Source organism: Microtus pennsylvanicus, chromosome 9 (assembly GCF_037038515.1).
Source record: "Microtus pennsylvanicus isolate mMicPen1 chromosome 9, mMicPen1.hap1, whole genome shotgun sequence".
NCBI lineage: Eukaryota > Metazoa > Chordata > Mammalia > Rodentia > Cricetidae > Microtus > Microtus pennsylvanicus.
Window position 1 is genome coordinate 49,765,492 of NC_134587.1, and position 9,611 is coordinate 49,775,102.

Sequence of the window (9,611 nt, forward strand, 5' to 3'; positions counted from 1 at the left end):
ACCTCTCAAGTTTTGGTAGTTGTTTTGTGTTTTTGTATACCCTGAATGACTGGTGACTGTTTTTTGATAGTACCTTATAATATCCTTCCCAGAAACATAAGTTGATTTTTGTTCCATTTCTGAGACTGCAAGAATGTTAGTCTGGGTATTCCATTGCTGCAGCAGATCATAGATTCACTGCTATATTAATCACTTATGTCCTCAGTCTTCCTCTCTGTCCTTCTGGCCTTATGCAGTCAACATATCTCGTGCTTTGTTTTACTAGAGATAGTAAACCATTATAGTTGATTATCTATTAACCTATATTTCTTAATTACTTTTAAATGAACTACTCAATCACAATACCTTAATCAAGAACAGAAATACACATATACAGTATAAAAAAATTTACCTTAAATTCGTATTAAGTAACCAATATCCATACCAATGCAAATTGTTCATATCTATATCATATCCTCCCTTTACATGTAAATAAACTTTTATAGACAATATTTGGGAATATGAGCATAGTTATTTTTCTCCAAACTGCTTCCTGCTGTTTATTGGGTGAAGTATATTCTTTGTGGGGGTGTTCATATCAACCTTTCAGGGGTCTTGTTCCATCATACCATATTTGCCATATTTGTCTGGAAGCAGTCCACAGGTTCTAATCTTCTGTGAAAACAAAAAAAAACCCTCTTTTCCAAAGTATCATATCCTTAGACTCAAATTTTGGAATCAAGATACCTTTAGAAGATATATGCTGATGTAGCTTAGCAGCCCATACAATGCAAATTGGAACCACACCATGGGATCTCTCAGTCCTCCCCATCACTTGGAGGGAAGTTGAGGGCGGCTCCACACCCCTGAGCTGCAGCAAGCCCTAGACAGGCCAAACGGAGGTGCAGAGTTAGAGCACCAACTCTGAACCTGCACAGGGAGAAAGAACAGAGAGACAGCTCATTAGGATTAAGAAGTGTAGTCTTTAACCTTAGTAAACATGGCTTCCAGTCCACATGGCCACTCTTAGTAAACATGGTGGTTAGGTCATCTGACCCTTGGTCAGATATGGCCCCTTAGTCAACATGGCGGTGAAGTCACTCTTTTAACCTCTAACAAAATGGCAGAGATCAAGTGGTCACCCTCAGTAAAGATGGCTGTTAGGTCATCTGACCTGCCCTTAACCAAGATGGTGCCTGCCCATGTGTTATAAAGTATTGACAGTCCACATGGTTTTTTTTTTTTTAGTAGTAATACAGATTTTAAACATACCCAATTAGCAACACACACATACAGGACATTCAGAAACACATGTGTGTGGCTACACTGTTTACACATTCTTTCACACGTATGAAACAGACAGGAAACATCTGAGCATAGGCAGCTAGTCTCAGGTCTGTCCACAGCTTAGCTGGAAAGAGGAACACCCTTCCCTCCATTAAGCAGGATGGCATTGCAGTGGTGGTGACAGGGGGGAGGCAGGAAGCAAACAGAGACAGGACAAGCTAGAGAAGGAGGCACTTTGAACACAAGCATGAGATGCCTAGCCCCAAGACAGGTTAAGCCTTAGCCATGGTGGGAGGTGGCTATAATTCTGTGTGAGAAAGACCTTGGCTCGGGTGGTGAGAGCCCACAGCAGATGAGAGCCCACAGCGGGTGAGAGACAGACACGCCTTGCAGTAGGAGTTTATGTGAGAAGTTTTATTGGAGGAAGGGAAGGGAGTAGAAGAGAGAGGAAGGTAGTGCAGTCACCTCATGGAAAGAGAGGGAGGGAGAGAGACACAGAGAGAGAACAAGGAAGAGGAAGAAGGGAGAAGAGTAGCAGAGTTTGCCTTTTAAAGGGACAAGGTGCACTGCACCCAGGTGTGACTCTGGGTGACACACTTTGTCAGGACCTCAAGGGGCAGCCAGGTGTGCCTGGATGCTAACAGGCAGAGAGGAGGCAGAGACAGGTGCAGAGATTGGTCCTTGGGGAGAAGAGTAGTAGGAGAGAAAAAGAGAGAGGGAGGGAGGGAGAGAGAGAGAGAGAGAGAGAGAGAGAGAGAGAGAGAGAGAGAGAGAGGAGAACAAGGGGAACAAGGAGGAGTATGACACCATTGCCAAGGATGAGGAAGAGGAAGATAGCAAAAGAAGATCCAAAGCCTGAATACGCTGGCATCCCAGGGATCCAGGGAGGATCAGATTGAGTGGGCACAAGCTGTTTCAAACAGTCATCATACAAGAACAGGGGCCAAGGCCTCTGAGCCCATGAGAGACACAGTTGTCTGGTACCAGGACTTCAAGCAAAATCAAAAGATGAGGAAAGGACTGTGCTTGAGAAAGGAAGCCTCGCTTCCAGGGGGATGAGGTGGATAACCCCACCAGAGACCAGTTGTTGCTAGAAATGAAAACAATGCCACCAGTGAGTAAAGGCAGAATTGCTGAAGGCGGAAGAGAGCAGATCAGAAAGCGAGGTCTAAGGGATAGTTGGGCCAGCTCTGACTGCAAACGTGGATGACTTTAGAAGTCCTTAAATTGGATAACGAGTGCAAATGTTGGAGGTTAGATGATGATGCAGTTCCCATGAGTGAGGCAGACAAGCGAGACTCAGGGTCTGTCATTCCTAGCATCCCAGGACTTCAGAGAGGGTCAATTTTGAGACGGCAGAGGCTGCTAAGTGATCTGTCAAACACAGAGCAGGGGCCAAGGGCTCTAAGCCTGAGAGTGCCATGGTTGCCTGGTACCTGGGTTTAATGAAGCCAAAAGGAAAGAACCATGCTCAAGAGACAAGTCCTCACTTGTGGAAATAACCAGAGGCGGAGAAGAGGGGCTCCCCAATCGTGCTGATGATAGATGGAGGGACCCAGTATTCACTAATTGGAAAAGCAAAGCTGTCAAATGTGGACCAGATTCCAGGGTCCTGGCATGCTGCCAACTGCCCGCAGGTGGCAGAAGGACGCAGAGGAGGGCCTTTCCCAGTCATGGAAATGGTATCATTTAAAAACGCCATGAACAGAAGTTGAAGTCATGCCATTTAACAATGCTTACATAGGAGGTTTATTGGAAGAGGAGAGAGAATGGGCAGACAGAGAGACAAGACCAGGTCCTGGGGACAAGCATGGTAAAAGAGAAAACGTGAGAAGGAGAGAGAGAAAAAAGAGAAAGAGACAGGAAGTGTAAAAGGTCCACCTTTCAAAAGTCAACACAGAGACTGTGCACAGGAGGTGCTCTTAGTGGTTGCAGCTGGAATGTATCCTGCCAGGACCCCAAGGACAGGCCAGTACAGATGCCTGAATACTAAAAATTACATCTTACTTTGGGCATTAAGAGATTAATCGGAGGAAATACATCTATTCCCGTGGCTTTTCTGGGTGGATATTGCTGCTGAGGATGCTCAAAACCACGTTGGCCATTGGGCCCTCTCTCTGCGTGACCCTGTCCATCCACTCTCACTCTTCTCAATGTTATTGTTCCTGGGTTGTTTTTGTCTTTACAGTGGGTGCAATGCTAAACTAGTCACGCCTATCAGCATGCGGGGCTCCTGCCAACAGGGAATCACTGTATCTTTTATTCAAACATTTCATGGACCTGTCCAGAGAGTGTCCTGTATCACGGGGGTCTAGAAATGAGAAGAAGAAAATTATATGAATTTAGTAGGTGGAGAGAGAACAAGCATGAGGCTTAGTGTTGGGAATCTCTGCTCCAGTCTCACTCCTCCCATTGCAGACCCCGCCCCTCAGAAAGCCTGCCATTGGCAATTCCTCCCCTGGAACTGCTCAAAAGTGCCTACAGGGTATTGAAGACCAGGTCTCTAGACCTGCCTTTCTGAGAATCACCCAGGATTGCTTTGCTCTGTTTATTAAGCCTGGCTTTATTGATTCAGTTGGATTTCACTTATTGCATCATCGCAGAAACCCACAAACAGGGGTTCCAATACTTACCACTTATTTTAGAAGAGTCCATTGAAGTTCTGTGGGTGGCTGGAGGGATGGTTCAGAGGTCAATATCACTGGCTGACCTTCCAGAGGCTCCGGGTTCAATTCCCAGCACACCTGACATGGTAGTAACCATGTCGGGCATCCTCTTCTGGCTCTTCTGACACGAGGCATGTACAAGGTACATAGACATACATGGAGGCAAAACATCCATACACAATAAATGAAAATAAATTTTAAAACTTTATAGGAAAAGTTATGTGGTATTTGGCTTTTGTGCCAACATTTTGTTTATGTATGTATGTATCTCCTTAGGAAGGAGTTGCTCCCAGGTCTTGGCTGGATCAGAACAAATTCCCACTTTGGGACTATATTAACTTCCTACAAGCAGGTGACATGTCTATAACGGACTTTCAGGAGGGCATGGAAGTTATAATCCCAGCCCTTTCCAGGGAGAGACAGGAGCTCTTGAACTGCTACAAGTTCAAGAGCAGCCCGGTCTATATATTGAGTTTTAGACCAACCAAGGCATTTAGGAGAACCCCATTTCAAAAAATTTAAAATTTAAGTTAGATTTAGCTTTAAAGCAACTTGTTCTTTAATATCCCAATGTATGCTTGGAAATTAAACAGAGATGCATAAAAAGTATGCATCTGTTAGTGGAGGCTGGATGTAGGAGGTTTGCACGAGTATTATCTTTTGAGAAACGTATGCAGGTGTACAAGTTATTGCAATGTTATTAAGTATAAACTCAGTGGTTTAAAATAACAGCAGACACTATCTTCACAATGGTTTAACTGGGTGAGCATGACTTCAATTCTCTTATGAAGTTGCAGTCGAAATATTAGCTGGGCTATAGTCATCCAAAGGGAAGACTAGAGCGGTAGGGTTCACTTGCAGGGTGACTTGTTCACGTGACTGTGAGCCAAGGCCTGGGGGGGGGGTACACGTGTGTGCATATGTGTGTACATATGTGTTCACATGCATGTGTGTATAGTGGCATTTCATTTGTATTTTAATAAATAAAGCTTTCCTGAAGATCAGAGAGTAAAACAGTCCCACTGGTCAGCCTTACAGACCAGGCAGTGGTGATACATACTTAGTCCCAGTAGCCACACCAGTTTGCCATAGAAACTGGGCAGTGCATGCCTTTAATCCCAGCCCCAGAGAGTTATATAAGACAGGAGAAGACAGCTCTCACAGACAGTCTCATTCTGAGATTACTGGAGGCAGGATCGCCATTTCACACTGAGGTGGAGGTAGGAGCCTGTGGCTGGCTGCTTTGCTTTTCTGACCTTCAGGTTGAACCTCAATTTCTGTCTCTGGGTTTTTATTAATCATGCTGCATGTGTGTACATGAACTCGTTGAGGCAGAGTCGGGCACAGGTCCTTCTACTTGCATAGCAAGTACTTTATCAATTGGGCCGTCCTACCTTGGGGTTCTTATATGTCCTCATTTTGTGGAGTCTGGTTTTTCTCATGACTGGACAACGCAGGAGCAGCAATGTCACTAGGACCTAACCTCACAAGTCACGCTCCTTCACTTTGGCACAGTCAAACTGTGACCTGTGACAGCCTGACACCTTGGGAGGGCGGCACATGTGTATGGATACTTGGGAGGCAAGGGTCAGTAGGGGATGGCTGAGGCTGGCTACTGCAGCAAGCCAATGGGTGGGTAACAAGACACTATGATTAGATGAAAGAACTAACATGGAGCAACATAAGATTGTGAGGAAAATGTGGGTTTTGTGACCAAAGAGATTAATGGGCTGAACATGAGTCCCTTTCTATATTTGTTTATGGAAGAGGTTTCAATTTGCTATAAAGTTAGGGCATCTTGACCATAGGAAGAAGAGAAATGGGTAGCTCAGCTTCCCTTCACTACAACAAACCCCTGACAGAATCAACTCCTAAACAGCAAAGGTCTGCTTGGGTCATGGTTTTAGAGACTGGGGAGGCACACTGTGTTCAGGCAGGAGTGCAGGGGGGCAGCTCAGTATGGTGGGAGGAGTGACGGGGAGGAGCCAAGCTGCTCATGGCAGAGCAGAAACAGAGACCAAAAGACTGCGGTCTCACTCACGGGTGTACCCACAGTATCACTCATGAGGTACCCCAGTCTCACTCACAGTGTACCCCAGTCCTACTCACGGGTGTACCCACAGTATCACTCACAGTGTACCCCAGTCTCATGGGTGTACCCCAGTCTCACTCATGAGGTACCCCAGTCTCACTCACAGAGTACCCCAGTTTCACTCATGAGGTACCCCAGTCTCATGGGTGTACCCCAGTCTCACTCACAGAGTACCCCAGTTTCACTCATGAGGTACCCCAGTCTCACTCACAGTGTACCCCAGTCTCATAGGTGTACCCCAGTCTCACTCACAGAGTACCCCAGTCTCACTCATGAGGTACCCCAGTCTCATGGGTGTACCCCAGTCTCACTCACGGGTGTACGGCAGTCTCACAGTGTACCCCAGTCTCACACACGGTGTACCCCAGTCCACTAATGGGTGTAGCCCAAGGAACATGAAGACGTCCTGCTAGGCCCATGTTTAAGGGTTCCATAGCAGTCAGAGAGGACTCATGTGCCTGCAGTTCCAGCCCTGGGGACACTGTGAAAGAGAATAAAAAATTCCAGGATATCACAGAACATAACACGATTCTCCAGTCTCTAAAATAACTCAGTTCTGAGGAGCCGCTTCTGCTGCTGTGGAGGACACCCTTTTCTCACAAAACAACAGACAAATAAACCAGTTCCCCGACTCCCAGAAACACCACTGTGAGGAAAGGATGTTTTATTTTTCTTAGTCTTATGAAATACTACTCTTTAATCTTTTTTAATTTTGTTACTTGACAATATTTTACATTTACATACTATATTCTGGTTACTCCAAGCTCAGTATTTCCCTCTAGACATTCCCAGTTCTTCCACAGATTCACGACTTTTGGTTTTGCTTTGTGACACATTGACTTTCACCAGGACAGCCTGGAACAAGGTTTTGGCAATAGCCGTTTGAGGGACACTTTCCATCAAAACTATAGTAGATAAGTTTGTCTTAATCTGACCAATGAAAAACTGACTTCATCTTGTATTTGCTGGTGAAGGGAACTAACAAAAACGGAATGAACGGGACACTTGAAAGAAATTGTTTGTGGTTTACATCAAAGGCTTATAAACCCTGTGTCAGCAACCCCAGGGCTTCCACATGGATTTCTCCATGGGACTTGGAAGCCCATATGCGGTAGTTAGCCAGACTGCCCGACTCTTGCTCACCTGGAGTGACTCCGCTCTGGGTACCATGAGAATGTCTCTATCAATCTTCCTTTTGGGGAACATATTTTAAACTAAATGTATTTTAATACAATTTAAATATACGTACGCAGGATATCAAGGCAACTGGATAATACGAGGTAATTTGCTTTAAGGCCCCCAACTGGAAATAGCTTGAATTCCCAGGTCCCCTTGCACACAGTTGCTGGGGGAGGCACTTAGGTAACTGTGGTTGTGCCGGGGTTGTAGACACAGATAGTGGGAATGCACACATTCCTCCTCTTTATGAAGACATGTCTCTGGGGGTACATGCTATCAATAAGTTAATACTAACACTATTGAGGCTGAGGACTGGATTATAAACCAAAACCATCTTGAAGGACAAACCCTGTGGCAGCCAACCACTGCTAAATAAAACTTGCATCTTTGTCAGTTCTCCATTTAGAAAGATTCTGCTTCCGGGGAGACAGCCCTGTGTCTCTGGTTGTCCGCAGACTGCATGGACTCCAGGGGGCAGGAACGGATCCCTCTAGCTCTCCTGTGCTAACCAGGCAGCAGGCACCGGAGGCCAACAGTGTGGTGAGCTGAACTTCTAACAGCAACACACAGAATACTGGGACTCTGCTCATTTAGAGCCCACTGATAGTTCCTCCCTACAAGTTAGTTCACCTTGAAAATCATACATTAAGACACTTCGTTCATAAAATAAAGTCTGTGGTTCGTGTAAAGAGCTCATTTCAAAAGGCTGGAGAGATGGCTCAGTGGTTAAGAGCACTGGCTCCTCTTCCAGAGGTCCTGAGTTCAATTCCCAGCAACCATATGGTGGCTCACAACCATCTGTAATGAGATCTGGTGTCCACTTCTGGCCTGCAGGGATACATGGAGGCAAAATGTTGTATACATAATAAATAAATATATCTTTTAAAAAAAGAGCTGATTTCTAGACTGTTTCTTTTTAGTAAATAAGTATGAGATAAGAAAGTAAAGAGTGTTCACCGAAAGACACACCCTCCAGGAGCCCCTTCAAGTCACAGCCACTTAATAACAACGAAAAAAGTGGACACAGGAGAACGAAGCAGAACGCAGACCATGAGAGACTTGAGGACCAGGATGTCGCAGAGGTTTCTGGCTGCTATGACAACACCATGGCAAAGGCAACATGGCTGGGGGGAGGTCATGTCAGATTACAGTCTCACATCACAGTCCATCAGTGCAGAAAGTCAGGGCAGGAGCCCCAGCAGGGCAGCAACCTGGAGGAAGGAGCTGGTACAGAGGCCATTTCGGGGTGATGCTCACTGGCTTTTCCCCATGGCTTGCTCAGCCTGCTTTGTTATACAGCTCACAGAACCACCTGCCCAAGTATGGCACTGCACACAATGGACTGGACCCTCTCACATCCATTATTATCTATCAAGATGATGCCCACAGTTTTGCCCACCGGCCATTCTAATGAGGGCACTTCGCAAATGAAATTCCCTTTTCCCAGATGACTCTAGGTTGTGTTAAGTTGACATAAAAATTAGACAACACTCTAAGAAAAGACATCTGGTTCCCAGAAGCCAGGTGACAGTTGCAGGAGGTTCAGTGACCCTCAGGTTTCTAGCAGAGTTGAGCATCTGCTCAGGGCGACAAGTGATACTCTGTCTTAAAAAGAAAGACAGACAGAAGGAAGGAAAAGGGAAGAATAAAGGAAGGAAGGAAGGAAACAAAAATGGAAGAAAAGAACACGATATTTGTGCAAAACAAGGGTAAACAACCCACTCTCCTATCCACACACAACAATCAAACACTTGTGCACAGGTCACATATTAAACCCTGAAGAAACCCCGTATTTGAACGACATTTAGAAAACAGCAGGATTAAACAGCTGAGCCCATGACTTGCTGAGCCTGTCATCCTGTAAACACTTCCCACAGCAGTGGTCTGAGAACAGCGCTTCCTAGTGTTTGCTCTCCTACTACAGACAGCGCCCATTGCTGGCACTTGAAGTAAAGCTGGTAGGTGTCCACTGGGCGGTCCTTACACTCTTGGGTTTTGTTTCCCGAAAGTGATCACAGAAGCACTGTTTGCTTTAAACTGACCCATCTTTTGCAACCCAGCTTAATCATTTTACAGGTTTTCTTTGGAAATGAATGAGATAGCTGTTTGGATGGCAGTGTGGATGTTTTCCATTGTGATGCTCTGTATAAAAGGAACAATACTGTTAGTGAAATAGTGCATAGAATTTTTCTCCCCACTCCTTTTTCTTTGACAAATTCAGGATTAAACTACTGCTAAATAGAACCTTACTAATACAGTAAAGATGCCATTGTGAGTGTGACCAAAATTCTGACTTACAGGACTGTGTTTAGACATCTCTTCTTTATCATCATCAACACTGTTATCATTATTATTATTGTAGACAGGGTCTCATGTCGCACTGGATGGTCTCAAACTCACTAGTGGCT